General features: G+C 35.6%; 1 protein-coding gene across 5 annotated transcripts in view; it reads left to right on the top strand.

Moving 5' to 3' along the window:
* The window catches only part of LOC137241140 (tropomyosin-1-like), an 857,608-nt gene that overhangs the window by 191,005 nt on the left and 647,930 nt on the right, over positions 1 to 18,673 (top strand). For all 5 annotated transcript variants that reach the window (XM_067768425.1, XM_067768430.1, XM_067768429.1 and 2 more), the window contains exon 3: positions 35 to 194. The gene's annotated coding sequence lies outside the window, so the exon portion shown is untranslated. The remainder of the gene's footprint in view (positions 1 to 34; positions 195 to 18,673) is intronic.

Raw genomic sequence — 18,673 nt, 5'->3', positions numbered from 1 at the left:
CTTTTATACTTGAACCTTATGTCGATTTTTTTAGCGAAAATTCCACACGCACACAAAACACATTATACGATTCCAAATAAAACAAGTAAGGACGGCACTGTCTTCGGCTGTGCCGAAGACTTCATACCCTTCATGAATGGGGCTGAACAACAACCTTATCCGGTTCGTAATTTCCAAATAATCGGATGTATAAGGTAAGAAATAAATAGTGAACAGATGTACATACCTAAACGATTTTTAAGATAAATATAAAATAAAAAATGGCAAAAAACCATCTTATCTGAACGATCGGTTGTATGGGAACGAAATTATTTTTTCATGAAATCTTCTATGATATATTAGAATAAATATGACCAAGTTTAACGTTTTTATATTGGAAATTAAGGAAGAAATGGCTAAAAATCGTTCTATCTGAACGATCGGTTGTATGGGATATATACTATATATAGCTCCGATCAAAGTGATTTTTTCAGAAGATCTTCTATGATATATTAGAATATATATCACCGAGTTTCATGTTTATAATTTCTAAATTGCGGCAGGAATGACCAAAATCGTCTTATCTGAACAGTCGGTTGTATGGGAGATATATGATATAGTGGTCCAACCCTACCGGATCCGACAAGTGTCTAATATAATACAAAAATGCATCCTTGTGCCAAATTTCATTGAGATATCTCAAAATTTGAGGGACTAGTTTGCGTCCAAACAGACAGATGGACGGACGGACAGACGGACATGGCTATATCAACTCAGTTCGTCGTCCTGATCAATTCGGTATATTTAATGGTGAGTCTATCTTCTATATTTCGCAACGTTACAAACATCGGACCAAAGTTAATATACCATTTCATGTTCATGAGAGGTATAGAAGGAAAAACAGTAAGTAGACTAAGTTCGGGTAACATTGTATATACCCTACAGAAATAATGAGAGACAATCAAGCAGAGCAACAGTTTCGCAATAGGTTTAGTTCGTCACTTTTTTCTAAGATAAGGAAATTTCCATTTTACTTACTAGCGTCTCTGTTATGTGCATTTCCTAACACAGTGCAAAACAAGTAAGCTGTTTGGCCAATTTTCGTGTATTCACAAAAGATGGTTTGTTCTACAAAATTGTCAAATTTATCGATTTAACCTTTGGCTAGTCACCATTGTGAAAACATAAATGTCAGTCTAGTAGCTATCCGGCGGATGAAATCTAGCTTAACTGTAGATAGTAAAACGGCCCTTAATGACTACCTCCGAACTGCTGATAATCGGATGCATATCGGGAGAGTGGGTAGCCGCACTTGTATCAACAGCGCTGAAGTCAGAACAATATGGATTTAAATTAATTAATGCAAAGTTTGCGACTATTTCAGAACCACCTAGGACTGAACCAATTAGATTATATATATACCTAGCTCGAACCTAAGCGCTATTGATACAAGTGTGAGCACTAAATGTCCCGTTCTTCATCCGATATGTACCCGTTCAGCACCGTTCGTTTTTTCTGCTGGGTATTCATTTTTGTTCTAAAACTTATTGATTTTTATGATTCAATAACACACAATGCTACTCTGGTTTCCTTAAAGTGCTTTGAAAACGCAATTATAAGCTTCAATAATAAATTATTTACCTTTAAGAGACACGTATGGTTTAATTTATCTTATTCGTACAATTTTTTGCATGTATTGAAAATGAGCCAAGCAAGCAGAACATAAAAAATTCTAAAAGTGAAAAAACAAATTTCCATCTCTTTTATCTATAAATATAAGCAGACGCGGCAGACCTTGTCCTGCCCTAACTTTGATCTATCTACCCCCCTTTTTCTTGTCCTTTTATTCACTCCCACCTCTGCCTTTCTCTTTCTATGCATCTCTTTCTCCCTCTCCGTCTTTTCCGATTTATCTTTGTCTAACTCCATCTCTTTCTCCCTCCATCCCTTATTCCCAGTCGTAGTTCCACTTAGAGTTCCAGTCCGAGTCCCAGTCCCTCTCCTGGACCCAGTCGGTCCCTGGTCCGATTCCCGGAAAAAAGTTTCGTAAATACTAATCCAGGTAAAGGGCTACCACAATACCTTATTTCAGGCAAATCGAACAGCGAATTGTATTAGTTCGAATATATCGTTCCCGGGTCCCCTTTCCGGGAACGGAAAGGTTTGCCATGAAGCGACATTGCAAATTTTATCAGAATCGGAGAGTCATTTCGGATAGATGAAATATATAGATAAATTAAATCTCCTTGGTGCACAAACAACACAAAAATGAAATAATTAAACAAATTTTCTAAGTTAAATGGTTTTATTGAAAACTATACTTACATGATGTAATAACAATACTAAAAGCTAGAGAATAATTAGGTAGGTCCTAGGTACTAGTCATCACACTCCTCATCAATCTAGGGCATTTGGCCCGTGAAATTTCTAAAAATGTGAGGCAGCATAACCTAATTCAGTTAGTCTTACTTATGACCATCAATAGAAATTTGACGCGTTCAACGCTTTCATTTAATTGTTTGGTCAACGCCCTAGATTGATCAGGAGTGTGATGACTAATACCTAGGACCTACCGAATTATTTTATAGCTTTTAGTATTGTTATTACTTCATGTAAGTATTGTTTTCAATAAAACCGTTTAACTAAAAAATTTTTTTTATTATTTTATTTTCAAATTTTTTGTCTTTATTTAATTGCCTATTATTTCTCATTCTATTTAGCTCATTTAGTGACTCATTATTACAACGACTCTTACCTGACAATTTGTTACAATCTAGGTGCTCAATACATAATCCTTCCAAAGACTTTACTCGACTCTGCGCCACGTACGCTTGTCCCTCCTCGAAATCCAAAGTATTTTGATGTCACTTCTAAAGGGCTGTATGTAATATTTGTTCCAAATATGTGCCAATTGGGACCACAAATACGACTTTTTTGGATATCTCAATCCTTGTGCCACCTAGCGGCAATTTTTTTTCATAGGTCGCTTTCTATTCATGTATGATCCAAATCGGATCACAAAGACGATTTTTTTAAGTATTTCGATCCATGCGCCACATATCGGTCTTTTCTTGTTACTGAACTGTCATCGGGTTCTGAACTATATTCCAAGTTTGAAGCTTGTAGCTTATCGGGAAGTTACTTAAATTTTAATTCCAAAATGTGTGCCGGCCGGCCGTCCGTCCGTCAAGTCGAGCTAAAAAACCGTTTAATAATTAAAAACGATAATGCAGTTCCTTATCGGTCATTTTTAAAGATCTATTTGGGTATGTATTATTAAATTGTGTAACATCTACTCATAAAGACGGCTGTGAAGGGATGAGATTTCCCGGTTCTCAATGCCTTAGTATCTAGGACTTACATTTGTTAAGTTAATATACCTAATTCATTCGTACAGTAAAGGATTTAGTTATAAAAATGAAAGGGGTCAGTCGAAGGATACAACAAAATTAAAGAATGTTCCGAAACCCTTTCAACTTTAGTCACTGACCTTAAAACTTTTTTGCAATGCGTTGATTGGGAAATATTTTGTTATTTTTAAGGTATTATTTTTCTAGATTTTGCCATTTGTTTAAACAAAGCAAACAAAGCACATTAATTAAGGTTTCAGTTATGAGGTTTCAAATTAATCACCCATTTATTTGAACAACAAAAAAAAAAACTGTTTTTAAAATATTTTTCACCTTTTAAAAATTAAAGAAAGAAATATTTCTTGGAAAATAAATAAAGTGGCATTTAACCTGCGGAAAAATTCACCTCTTCAAATCCTTTGCAAATGACTAAATCAACGTTATAACAATCTATAGCTTGGTTTTCACTTGGTCGAATTTGACCGCTAATTTGGTCAAATCAATAAAAACGGCTTGTCATACAACGTTAAAAGCGATAATTAAATTGGATGCAAATTATGGGCAACTTCTCTTTTGGAGTTGCTTATCATATTTACACACGGCGACTCGTTTTATACTCAGAGCTCCCAGAGTATATTAGTTTTATTCGCATAACGGTTCCCCGCAACGGCATAAATAATAGTTATGTACGAACGATTTTCCGTCATCCCTTGTCAAATTTGTTTTCGAGAGAAACCGGTTTCGGAGTTGTGCCATCATCAGCGTCGACTTACGTTCTGATCTGTAGTTGTCATTTGTATTTTAGTAGTTTGACCATCTTTGTGGGTTTGTTGTTTCGGTGCGTTGTTTTGTGTTTATTTGTTGTTGTGTGTTTGACTGAAAATATAGACTTTTATATATCTGGGCGAAAAAAGAAATTCATTTAGCCATACCCGTCCGTCCTTCCGTCTGTCCGTAAACACGATATCTTGAGTAAATTTTGAGGTATCTTAATGAAATTTGGTGTGTAAGTTCATGGGAACTCATCTCAGATGGCCATTTAAAATGAACGAAATGGGACTGTAACCACGCCCATTTTTTCGATATCGAAAATTTCGAAAAACCGAAAAAGTGCGATAATTCATTACCAAAGGACGGACAAAGCGATGAAACTTTTAAATTACTTTTAGATTATGACGCAGAATAGAAAAATAGTAAAATTTTGGACAATAGGCGTGGCACCGCCCACTTTTAAAAGAAGGTAATTTAAAAGTCTTACAAGCTGTAATTTGGCAGCTGAGTATGTAATGTTCGGTCACACTCGAACTTAGCCCTCCTTACATGTTAGACAACAGTTTGAAGTTTCATTTCATTTCATTCTAAAAAGTTGTTTTATTTATTGAAAATTTAAAAACTTGTTGTGAAATACATACCAATTAAAACGTTAAGGATTTGTGTTTCAAATCAAAAAAAAGTTCTTCAATAAAAACAATTTAAAACAAGTAGGGAAGGCTAAGTTTATTTATTTATTTATTTTATTTATTACGACTCTTGGAGCCTAGATCAACACTTAAAAATATTATTGCATTAATTAACAATATGCACTACGTATGAATTTGACCTTCAATTTGTATTTGAATTTGAAACATGTAACACAAATCCATCCGAATCCTAATATTTATTTTATATTCATTGATTTCGCGTGAGCATATAATCTTTTTTTAAATAAGTTATTATCACAATTCCTAACATTTGCAGGTAATTCGTAAATTTGTAAAAAATACTATTTTTTCAAACTCCGTTTTGTAATTAGGTAATTTAAAATACTTTCTTTGTCCTCGTAGTTAAATTTAATATTTGTTTTTAGATATCAGGCAAATTTCCTGTTTTTATGTTGTATATAAACTTCATACTGTTTAAAAAAATTTGCTGTTTTACGCTCATCCAATTCAAACTTGTAGCATATATAATGGGGGTATCAAAACGTTTACCTAATATAAAGCGCATAGCTTTATCTCTTACACGCATAAGGGACATATATGTCCCCGAGAAATTTTCACCCTTTTCAGCAATATTGGCAACCCAAAACCCTTCTAACTTCATTTTGTTTAAACTCTACTAATCCTTGTTAAACTTTAACACTGGCAACATGGATATAAACCGTTATGTGTGTAAATACTCGTGGATAAAGAAGCAGAGATCTCTTTAACAATTCATCAGTATTTAAAACTGTTTAATTCTATCTAAACAATATATCTCGATCATTTTTTACTTGATGTATACTCACTGGTAAGTAAAATTATTACTTTATTAAATACTTTTGATTTCAACTATTCATATTTTATGCTTTGTAACTATTTTAGGTTTTCACTTTTATTTTCTTATATTTTGGTGCCGAAAATGTCTTCAAATCAACGCAGAGAATTCTCGTTACGGGAAGAAGAATTCATAGAAGTCTTGATGGCTGATAACAGCGACGACGAGGATGGTTTGCTCCTTGATGAAGAGGACCAAACATTTTTAGCGCAAGATCTGGATACCGAGGGACTGCTGTTGAAATTGAACCTTACCCAACCCCTGTTGAGCAAGATGTAACTCAAAACCAGGCACATCTTTTAATGGGCGAAAAAATGCGTATTTTCCCCACAATTTTCTGGAGGAAGAAGAATACGACTTCGGCAGGTTTCTTATTGCTGATAGCAATCGCTCTTCTGATGAGGAATTGACTCCTGTAAACATTTTCGATAAGGTTGCTGACTTCGAAAACTTAGTTGATAAGATTATAGTTCTTGAATCAATACGTTATGCTGAACAAAACGGCCGATCTTTTACTATGAGTAATAAAGAGGCGAAAGCTTTCTTCGGAATGAACTATTGGTCTACAGATATTGATATGGGAGTTCCTTCCATTGCTAATGTGATGACTGTAAGCCATTTCGAAGAAATAAGAAAAGACTTACATTTCAGTGACAATTCTAAAGAGCCGCGGTAATAATCTAAATTATGATAGAGCTTTCAAAATACGCCCCGTTTTGAAGAACTTCAATCATGCTTTTCAAAGCTCTATGACCAATACCTAGACCCAGGCAATAGACGAACATATGGTTAAGTTCAAAGATCACAATATAATGAGACATGTGAAGAATGAGCCCATGGGGATTCAAAATATGGTGAAGGGCAGATACTTCTACGGGATATTTATTTCAGTTTGACTTGTATACTGGAAGAAAAAATAGCGGCCCTGAAACTGGATTGGGGGAATTGGTGGTGTTGCAATTGTTATTCCTAAGATAGGTCCCCTTGAAAAAACACATAAATATAAAAATTTTAATTTTTTTCTTAAATTTTATGTTGAACTAAACCAAAATAAATAGATACAAACCAAAAAAGTTATTTTTACTACCTTGGTTTCCTTATAAACGTGTAAGGGTTATTCTGCATTTTTTGTAGTTTATCGATTTGCGAATCTTTCAATATAAAGAAAATAGTAGAAGAATATATGAAGTTATGGCTCAATTATGGATCTATAAACTTTTGCTTTATAATAACTACTCAAGTTTCTACAGGTTCTTTGAATGAAATAAATTTTTTTTAGCTATTTTACCTGCTATATAATCAACATCAACATGGCCATCAAATTTTAGTTTGCAATCTATTTGAATGCCGAGATATTTAATCGTATGCACCTTTTCGATTTTAGTATTATTTATTTTAATAGTTTCAAAATGAGCTATATTCTTCCTTGTGATTACCATATATTTAATTTTTCAATATTAATTTTTAATCTGTTCTCAAACAGCCAAATATAGAGAGCATCTAAATCACTTTGTAGTTTTTCTGGTTGGAAATATGCCACTGCTTAAACTTTCATTTATAATTTGGGCTAAACCAATCTTAAATTGAACTTCGTCCGATAATGTTGAACCAATTATTGTTTTTTTGCTTACGATTTGTTAAGAAATTATCAAACCAGTCTAACTCAATATCTTTAATAAATGCTTGATAATTTTCGTAATAATATTTTCTGATCGATAGTTTCAAAGGCTCTTTTGAGATCAATGAAAACTGCAATGATCGACTTTTTGTTATTAAATTCTTCTTTCCATTCAGCTATAATCATGTTTAAAGCTGTTTCGCAAGAATTATTTTGTCGAAATCCTGACTGTTGAGGTATAAGTATCTTATTATTTTCTAAATACTGAACTAAATAATTTTTAGCCAAAGTATTTATTGGTCTCAGCTCCTCTGCTTCAAAAGTATTTGCAACTCTTTCTATTGGGAGTATAGTCGAGGGTTTCCAAATAGTTGGAAATATGCCACTGCTTAAATTTTCATTTATAATTTGAGTATAAAAAAAACTACGTCTTTCACAACACCATCCGATAACAATTTTTCCCACCTCTTTTGGCTTTAAGCTTACTGACAATTTTTACGACGTCATCCGTGCTAACTTGGTCAAATTTAAAGACAACATTAGTTAGCATCTCTATCAAATACTTCTATATTACTACTAATGTCTTGAATGCTATCTACATAATTTAAATTGTTGGAAATTTCCATTCATTATCATAAACTAAACCATTTATTACTATTTTCTTGATAGATGTAGTTTTCTTTCCCATACTTATTGCCTGTTTCAAATGTTTCCTCATCATTTTACTATAATAACTATTACTATTTATTTTATTTTCCATATGTTTGATTTTTTTAATTTTGACAGGCTGTTTGTATTTTGTTTTTATGTTTCTGTACTCATCCCATTCTCCTGAAATTTGCCCAGCTTTATACAGTTCAAATTTATATTTATTCATATGGGCTAACTCATTGTGAGACCATTTATTTATTAATTTTAATTGAAGTTCTTTTTCATAAGTTAGATTTTTCATAACACTCATAATACTGTTATTAATGATAGAAACTTTGTTATCCAAACTTACTCTGTCAAAATTGCTAAAATAACATATACGCAATTGATCTGTAAGTGATTCAATATTATAGTACTCCCATGACGTAATTTTTATAGGACTCCTCATTCTAAATTTAGGGCTTATTTTTATCTTAAATTGTATTATTTCATGATCGGAAATTTGGTGATCATCTAACTTTTCACACACTATGTCCTTAGTATTCGAAAAAAGTAAATCAATTTTTGTTTAACATCGGTTATACGAGTATCAAAATCAAATGTTTGATACATACAGTATGATTTAAAAAGTTCAAATAATTGTATGCTATATGTTGACATATTATTTAAGTTAATATTATAATCGCCTACTAGAATGTTATTAACAGACAGCTCACTAGTACAACCTAAGACGGTACGTAAGTAGTTTATGAAATCCGTATCGCTTGTGCTCGGTGAGTGATAAACCACACCGATTTGCCATTTTGGATTAAAATGCTTCAATATCATAAGAATACACCACATATTTTTAGCCATTACTTTATTATACTTAATGCTATATTCGATGGATTCATCCGCATACACCAAAACATCACCAGTATGCCTACTATGTGAATCACATCTGACTAGGTTATAAATTTGTATGCTCAACTCCCCATTCGTCATTAAATTTGTGGTACATGTTACAGTACACAGTATTACAGCTGGATTGTTAATTTCAGTCAGTCTTTCCAATTCTACTTTGTTCCCTAAAATACTATTAATATTGAGATATAGACAAATTGAATTGGTACTATTTGATTGCTACTTTCTAGTTTTGGTTTTAACTTGAATATATCATTTATATGCTGGGCATTCCTTGCTAAACGCAGCATGGTGTACAATGTACACTGTACATCAGTCTCTATCGATTTTTTCTGGACTAGCTCACAACAGTTTACACAATTATGTATATACATTTGATACACAATCTCTGAAATCGTGATTGCCTCCACATCTACTACATGCTTTTTTATACACAGAGTGCTTTGCACACAGAGTATATTAACTTTGATTGAATAACGGTTGGTTGTACAGGTATAAAGGAATCGAGATAGATACATATAGACTTCCATATATAAAAATCATCAGTATAGAAAAAAAAATTGATTGAGCCATGTCCTTCCGTCGATAACTTGACTAAATATTGATATATATTTACAAAATTTGGTACACGAGCTTATCTGGGCTCAGAATAGATTGATGTTGAAAATGAGGGAAATCGGATGATAACCACACCCACTTTTTATATGTATAACATTTTGGAAAACACAAAAAACCTGATTACCATTTAGCATGCTGAAATTTTACGTGTGGACTGATATTGAGACCCTTGATAAAAATTTTAAAAACTCTTTTAAAATGGGCGTAGCACCGCCCACTTGTGATAAAATCAATTTTACAAATATTATTAATCAAAAATCGTTAAACCTATCGTAACAAAATTCGGCAGAGAGGTTGACTTTACCATACAAAATGCTTTGAAGAAAAATTTACGAAATCGGTTAAGGACCACACCCACTTTTATATAAAAGATTTTTAAAAGGGTCGTGGACGAATAAAATAAGCTATATCTTTGCAAAAAAGAGCTTTATATCAATGGTATTTCATTTCCCAAGTGTATTTGTAAAAATAAATAGGAAAACTTGAAACTAAAAAAATGGACGTGGCGCCGCCCCTTTCATGACTAATCAATTTTCTATGTGTCGAGAGCCATAACTCGAAGAAAAATTCACAGATGGTGATAAAATTTGGTACACAAATTTTCCCTATAGCAGGAAATATTTCTAGAAGAAATGGACGATCGGTTAAAGACGACGCCGACTTTTATATAAAATATTTTTAAAAGGGTCGTAGACGAAAATAATAAACTATATCTTAGTGAAAAAGAGCTTTGTATCAATAGAATTTTACTTTCTAAATATAATTATAACATTAAATTGGAAAACACTAAAATGTTTGAAAATGGGTGTGGCACTGCCCCTTTTATGACTAATCAATTTTCTATGTCTCGGGAGCCATAACTCGAAGAAATATTAACATATCGTAATGAAATTGTGTACACATAGTTTCCTTATAGCAAAAAATATTTCTAGTAAAAATGGACGGGATCGGTTAAAGACCACGGCAACTTAGATATAAAACTAGTTTAAAAGAGTCGTAGACTAGAATAATAAGCCATAACTTAGCAAGAAATAGTTTTGAATCAATGATATTTCACTTATCAAGTTTTATTGTAAGAGGAAATGGGGAGACGGGCGATGCCACGTGTTATGTAGAATAGTAATTTATCTGAAATGAAATGTACAATTGAGGCTCACGCTGAGTATATAATGTTCGGTTACACCCGAACTTAGACACCTTTACTTGTTACTGATACATTCAACCGCCTTGTGATTAAATCCCAAGTATTTAAAGCAGACATCGGAGTTTCATAGATCAATTGATCAGACAAACAGGTGACAGCTCCGACACATAAGCAGTTTTTCTTATAGATGAGTTTAACAAAAGCTTATGCATTATGAGTATATTGCATGTATTTTTATGGAGAATGGTAGAATGAGCGACACTAGCGCCATCCGATATTGAAAAGTAGCCAACTCCCCAATTTTGTTCCAAGCAAATCATAAGAAGAAGAATTTGACATTTGCTTTGGCTAAGGGTGTTGGCACACTTTGCAAGTGAAATTATTTTTCCCACTGGTTGGTAAATTTTCTAATATTTTTGACAATTAAAAACTGCAATATAACAATTGAATACGACACAAAATATGTTAGCAAGTATTTTTGCTGTATAGGGAAAATGTTTACTACAGTGCTTCGCGAAATTTTGTATGTGAATGGGCAAGGCGTAATAAACTTCAATTGCCAAGTCTGAAGTTCCTTCATATTTACAAACGCAACATCTTGGTTGATTGTGGCGATGTTATTGGAATGCTTAAGCTTGTGTTAAACGCATCTATATGAAAAATGTCATTGTGTCACCGCCTTTACGCTCTTCCCACAGACAGGTTGCGCTCTTTGCTTACCAAATGATTTAAGCGGCAGTTAAGCGGCAATTACCCACCGACGTGTGCCGTACGTACGGACGTTTGTCGTACGAAACACGTTTGACCGAACCCTCAAGCCCGTAAGAATCAATGTGTGCGTCTGTGTACATGTACATAACATATTTGTGTGTGTATTGTTTACAGGAAAGCACAGTTGCCATTGACCAGTTTGCATGCATGCTTATGCAAACATCAACTTTTGGAATTACAAATTTTCATGGTGAAAATGGCAGAAACAAATACTGAATAAGAATTTCTATTTCATTTATTTGTAACCTACAATTTTATATAATAATTTTATGATATTTCAACAAAATTTTAAACAATCTTTAGCCCTTTTTGTATAATAACTGCAAACGGTCAAAAATTAGCGCACAAACGTTTACTAAGCAACTCTGTCTAGTGAGAGAGCGATCAGCTGACACGTCCTTACGGAAAAAATCAAAATTCATTTGGGGTCTACGTTCCGGGCTACGTACGTACGTGCGTTGAACGTCGATGAGTTTTCGTTTACATTGCACACTCATAAGTTATGTCGTGTCAGCTTACACGTTTTTTCTACGTACGTTCGTGGGTAACTACGGCTTTAGTTGTCGCTGAGCATTTGGCGCAGTAACCACGGCTGCCACAGCCTGTTTCCATTTGGGACCAAAATTTGTTTTCGTTTATTGGTATACAAACAATGTAATAATCAACTACTTAAAAAGTACAAAACAACACGACGTTACAAACAAACAAAAAGTGCTTCTATTAAAATTGATGATAATTATTGGTGATGATAATAAATTAGATTTTATCACATATGGGCATATTTTTCAGTGTTATACACATATGTATGTGTATTTATTTAAAACCTTAAAGCATATATGTTTATAATATATTCTGGACTACGTCGAAAAAAACGTATAATAAAAACAGTTTTATATCGTTCATTGTATAACTTTTCAGCGACCAAACGTAATGAGGACCTGGGTTTTGCGTACAAAGTCCTTTGGCTAACATTATGTGGTTGATTGAAGTAAACTCAAATTTATTGCGTAATTTGGTTTTAATAAGAGACAATTCAAAAAATTTTCGCTCTGCGTCCGCCGAACTATGTGGAAGACTCAGTAAATCATATACAAAACCAAGCAGTTCTTCAAAACACTTTTCGTTCATACCATTTCTATATTCTATAAAAGTTTACTTTTTCGCAAACAGCTAAAACGTCTTTATCAAGCTTAAAATAACAATTTATTCAAGTACGAAAAGTTATTTATTAACGGTATTATAGAAGCTTCGGTTTCTGTTAATACCTTGTCGGTATTATTATGTTGTACATAAAACTTGCATATCACATCTCAAAATCAGCGTTTTTGCATTTGCTTTAAGAGTTCAATATAAAAATCTAAAATATTTTTCTTACCACAAGTCGCTGTACATTTGTAAAGTTATCGCTTTCAAGAAATACTTCAGATTTACTTCCAACAAAAATATTTTTTAATTCAAGGTAGTAAGTTTTATCACTTAAATAAAAATGTTTCAAGCATGCTATAGGGGAGTGTAGTAGTTTTATACAAAACGCCAAAAAATTACACGGCTATGCATTTGCTACGTCATGGCAAATACGCAACGTAAAAACCCGTATTTTATTTTTTCAATTTTGAATAGCAAATTAACAACTATCAAAACAAAAGAAAATATGCAAACAAAAATTTTAAACGAAAAAAAGTTGTACAGGATCCGTAGCTTTCATTTGCTGTAGCAACGTTTCCAACTTCAAATACACAAAATTCTGAACTCCCTAAAGTAGGGAATATAAGGGTACTTTTTGGCACTTTTCGTAATTTCTGCCCCATTTTAACAGATAGAAGCTTCGAATTTCAAACAATGCTTACATATATTACAATGTTGTCTAAAAAATCGTAGAGATCGGTCTATATATAACTTATGTCACATATTTGCAACGCATCAAGGTTGCGTATTTGCCATAACGTAGCAAATGCAAAGCCGTATATAATTTTTTCGAGAATGCAATGCTAAATATCTATTTCTTTTGGAATGCAATCCACAAAGCATGTTTTTTTATCCAAATTGTGTGGTATATTTACAGGCGCGCATCAACAGAGCCTAGTTACATTGGATTTTTAGCAGGGCTTTATTTAACAATGCCTCGGCTGTTCACTACTAGTTACTTACTTACTTACTTAATAGACGCTTAACCGTTTAAAAGCTATAAAACAACGAAATATTTTTTATGTACTCATTATGCATGAAGTTGCTCAAGATAAGCTTGAAGTGTGCTTCAGTTTGATGGTATAGGAATAGCAGACGAATCTTTTCTGATTGGAACTCTTTATTTAAGGTATTGTCATGGATATTAGCATCACTAAGCTATGCCATGCTAAACGATATTTACGTCAATAATCAAATCATGTATACACATATATAAGGCAGCCGAGAGATGTCACACACAGATGCATTTACTTATACGCCTATGTATGCGCGCGAGACTGTAAACTACAAACATTCACATCAATAATTCAATCATTATGTATCTACCAGGCATGCTTAACCAACGAAACGATATCATTTCGTTACGATAATCAACGTTAATAAACGAAACGAAGTCATTTCGTTTCGTTTATTAACGTTAAGATCGTCAAATTAACGTTATTTTGACGTTCTTAACGTTAATAAACGAAACGAAATGACTTCGTTTCGTTTATTAACGTTGATTATCGTAACGAAATGATATCGTTTCGTTGGTTAAGCATGCCTGGTATCTACATAAACGAAACAATAATTGCGTCAACATATATGTACCATGTACGTTTACGAGCAGCGGAGAGTCAATGCACTAACACATGCATATATCTGAGAAGTTTGAGAGCTACTGGACTAGTAGATTCTGGAAGCGCCTAAAAGATGTATAAAATTGTGCAATTTTAGTTATAGCTGAGAAGTTTGAGAGCTCATGGACAATGCTAGTAGATTCTAGAAAAATGCGAACGAGGAAACCAAAGAGTATAAAAGGCGACAGATATAGAGGCGCTGTAATTCAGTTCAGTTTGAGTTGAGCTATCAATCAGTTAGTGATTAAGCACGCGATCTGGCGGCCAATAGTAGAGTTTCATTTGAGTTATGAATCAATTTGGTTATTAAGCCAGCGAGTAGCAAAGTATAAGTGTTATTGTTAAGTACTTTAATAAAGGCCATTTTTTCATTATTCAAAGTTGGAGTTATTTATTCAACAGTTTAGTGATTCGAACTTAGCAGAGGATTGCAAATAAGAGGATTTGCAGCAAATTCGTTACAATTGGTGTCAGAAGAGGAATTGTTGAGTAAATTCCGAAGATTGGGAATACAACTTGGACATGGCAAAATTCAGTGAATTGAAGATACAGCAACTGAAGAAGGAGTTGGAGAGCCGTGTGGATTGAATACAAGCGGCGTTAAACTCGAACTTCAGGCACGGCTACGAGAGGCAATGGAAGCAGAAGGAATTGATGTGGACGAGTATGTGTTTTATCCTGATGGGGACGAGACAACAACAAAAATTGAAGAGAAAAACGAAACATCGCAGACAATTACCAGCACAGACTTGAACATGATATTGGCTGCAATAACTGCTCAAACATCGACAGTAACATCCAAGATGGAAGCGCAAGAGGCACGTATAACAGAAATGTCATCACAAATATCCACCAACATGTCATTACAACTAGAAGAACAGAAAACGTATATGTCATCTCAACTAGAAGAACAGAAAAGGTATATGTCATCACAGATGAAATCCCAAGAGACACGAATAACATCGAAGATTGAAGCACAAGAAATGCGTATGTCAGAAATGTCGACACAGATTACATCGAAGATGGAAGCACAAGAGGCACGGATATTCTAAATGTCGGCTCAAATTTCAGCACAGATATCATCGCAGATCTCTGCTCAACTGGAAGAGCTAGAAGGACGTATTTCCTCGAAGTTGGAGGCGCAAGATACAAAAATTTTACAGTTTGAAGAAAAAATCGAGGCCGAGGTGCATGCTTTGAGAGGACGTATCGAGCAGTTGCAACTAAATGGCCCAGCAGTATCAACTAGTAATCCAAAGGTAAAACACCATCCTTTGACGGTTCTGTTCTTTCCAGGTCTTTAAGCTACAGTTTGAGAAGACCGCAGCAGTGAACCAATGGAATGCTGAAGATAAATTTGTAGCTCTGTTCGTGGCACTGAAAGGGCCTGCCGCGGAAATCTTACAGACCATCCCAGAGTACGAGCGGAACCACTACGAAACATTGATGAGCGCTTTAGAGAGACGTTACGGAAGCGAGCATAGGAAACAGATATTCCAAATTGAGTTGCAAAACCGCTACCAAAAAGCAAATGAGACATTGCAGGAGTTTGCTTCAGATATTGAAAGATTGGCTCATCTTGCAAATGCGGACGCACCCGTGGAATACACTGAAAGGGTAAAAACCCAGAGCTTCATAAATGGCATACGAGATGTGGAAACGAAGCAGGCTACATATGCGAATCCAAAACTAACGTTTGCTGAAACGGTATCGCATGCACTGACTCAGGAAACAGCCTCACTTTTGAGTAAGCCAGCGTACAAAGCTCATCGCGTGGAAGTGGAAAAGCCAGACTGGGTAGACGCAATTTTGGAAGCATTGAAGGGTACGCAGCAGAAGAATAATGATGCAGTCAAATGCTTTAAGTGTGGAAAGCCAGGGCATATGGCGCGTTATTGTAACACCAACCCTAACAGATCCAACAATGTGGGTGGTCGTAAACGCAGAGCAGAAGGAGATGAGCAAATCTCCAAGACAAATCAATCGTTAAACTAAAGCGAGTCAGCAACAAGGGGCGACAGCTGACTCCCTCAATTGAATGCCCCATAATCTCTATCTCACAAATTGGAAGAAGGTCGAGCAATCTTAGTGTCGGAGGACATGTGGGTGGAAAGGAACGTTTACTGACTGTAGATACGGGTGCATCTCATTCCATCATTCGAGCGGATTTAGTCAACAAGAAGATAAGACCATTGCATGGAGCAATATTGCGTACAGCCACTGGAGAAGACACCCAGGTAATTGGAGAAGTAGAATGTGAAGTAGCAATTGGGAACGTCACGGTACTACACAATTTTATAGTGGCAGGTATTGTTGATGAAATCATAACTGGAGTGGACTTCTTAATCAACCAAGGCATCAACATCGATATGCAAAGTAAGACGATGCGATATAAGAACATGGATGTGCCACTTAATTTCGGCTACGAGAGAGGCTACAGCAGTAAACGAGTGCTGGTGGAAGAGAGTCAGCAAATACCACCAAAATCAGAAGCAGTCATCTGGGCAAAGGTTGATGGAGATTGTGGGACAAACAAATTGTGGGTTGTCGAAGCAGCAAATAAATCAGCACTGAACATACTTGTAGGAAAAACCCTGGCTATGACAAAACAAGATGGACGTATTCCGGTAAGAGTACTCAATGAGTTCAAGTCACCATTCAATTTGACCAAAGGAGCTATTTTGGGAAGATGCCAAGAGGCCGAATTAGTTATTAACTGTGAACAGCTCCAGGAACACGTTTCATCTAGAAATACTGATCTTTCAAATGATATCACGGCATGGACGCATGGGCTAGAGGAAGCCTATCAGAGTAAGGCAAAACAACTGCTCATAAAATACGCGAACATATTTGACCAGGATGGTTCCAAACCAGGCCGCATCAATGTTGTCAAACAACAAATTGACACTGGAGATGCGAGGCCGATCCGTCAAGCTCCACGTAGTGTTCCACTGGCGAAGCGGGAAGTTGTGAGTCAAATCATACAAGAATCAGTGACAGCGGCGTCATCGAACCATCAGCTAGTCCATGGAGCTCACTGGTAGTACTTGTAAAGAAGAAGGATGGAAAAATGAGGTTTTGCGTGGACTACCGGAAGTTGAATGACGTTACGAAAAAGGATAGCTACCCGTTGCCAAGAATTGACGACACTCTGGACGCGCTATCTGGTACGAAATGGTTTTCCACACTGGACTTGAAAAGTGGCTACTGGCAAGTTGAAGTGAAGGAGGAAGATAAAGAGAAAACAGCCTTCAGTGCCGGTGATGGTCTTTGGCAATTTACAGTGATGCCTTTTGGACTTTGTAATGCACCAGCTACTTTTGAGAGACTCATGGACCAGGTACTGAAAGGACTACATTGGAAAACATGCTTGGTGTACCTGGACGACATCATCGTATTGGGAAAGAGTTTTGATGAACATCTTAAGAACTTGGAGGAAGTTTTCCAGAGAATAGCTGGCGCTGGTCTGAAGTTAAGTCCCAAAAAGTGTACGCTGTTTAAAAAGGAAGTAAATTATTTGGGCCACAAAGTAACGACAGAAGGTGTCTGTACAGCGAATGAAAAGATAGAGGCAGTAAAGGATTGGCCAAGACCACAGAATCTGCATGAATTGAGAAACTTCCTTGGGCTGTGCACATATTACCGCCGATTTGTACCAAATTTTTCCAGCGTAGCCCATAGTCTCAACGAGCTAACAAGAAAAAATAAAGCTTTTGAATGGAAGAAGGGGCAAGAAGTAGATTTCCAAACATTGAAAGAGCGGTTGTGCACTGCCCCAATGTTGGCATACCCGATTCCAGGATCAACGTTTATTCTAGATACAGATGCGAGCGGATATGCTATAGGAGCCGTTTTATCACAACTGGTCGATGGACAAGAAAAGGTAGTTGCATATTACAGCCGTTCAGTTGGAAAACCAGAGAGGAACTACTGTGTTACGCGGAGAGAGCTGTTGGCATTGGTAGAGTGCATTAAACATTTTCACAAATACCTCTACGGCCAGCGATTCCGTGTCAGGACAGATCACGTAGCGTTGAAATGGCTTCTGCAGTTCCGTAATCCGGAAGGACAATTGGCACGGTGGATCGAGCGACTACAAAGCTATGACTTTTCCATTGAGCATCGAAAAGGTAGTACCCATGGAAATGCTGATGCAATGTCACGAAGACCATGTAGTCTGGAATGCAAGCACTGCTCAAAGGCCGAGGCTAAAGAAGATATTATAGATGTCCGGCTAATGAATATAACGTGTACGGATGAATGGGACAAGAAACAACTAAGAAAGTGTACGCTAGAAGATACAGATCTGTCACATGTTATGCAAGGGCTCGAACGAAACGAAAGACCAAGCAGAGAGGAGATGTCAGCAGAGAGTCCCATTGCGAAGTCATATTGGACACAGTGGAACAGTTTAGAATTGATATCCGGTTGCCTGCATCGAGTACGGGAGAGTGAGGATGGTCAATGCAAGAAGAAACTGATAGTTGTTCCCAGAAAGAGGATTCCTGACGTGCTCAGCGAGCTGCACAATGGTCCAAGT

This window comes from Eurosta solidaginis, chromosome 2, assembly GCF_040869045.1.
Source record: "Eurosta solidaginis isolate ZX-2024a chromosome 2, ASM4086904v1, whole genome shotgun sequence".
In the NCBI taxonomy this organism is placed as follows: domain Eukaryota; kingdom Metazoa; phylum Arthropoda; class Insecta; order Diptera; family Tephritidae; genus Eurosta; species Eurosta solidaginis.
Note: the sequence above shows the minus strand (reverse complement) of the source record. Positions and strands in the feature narration are given on the sequence as shown.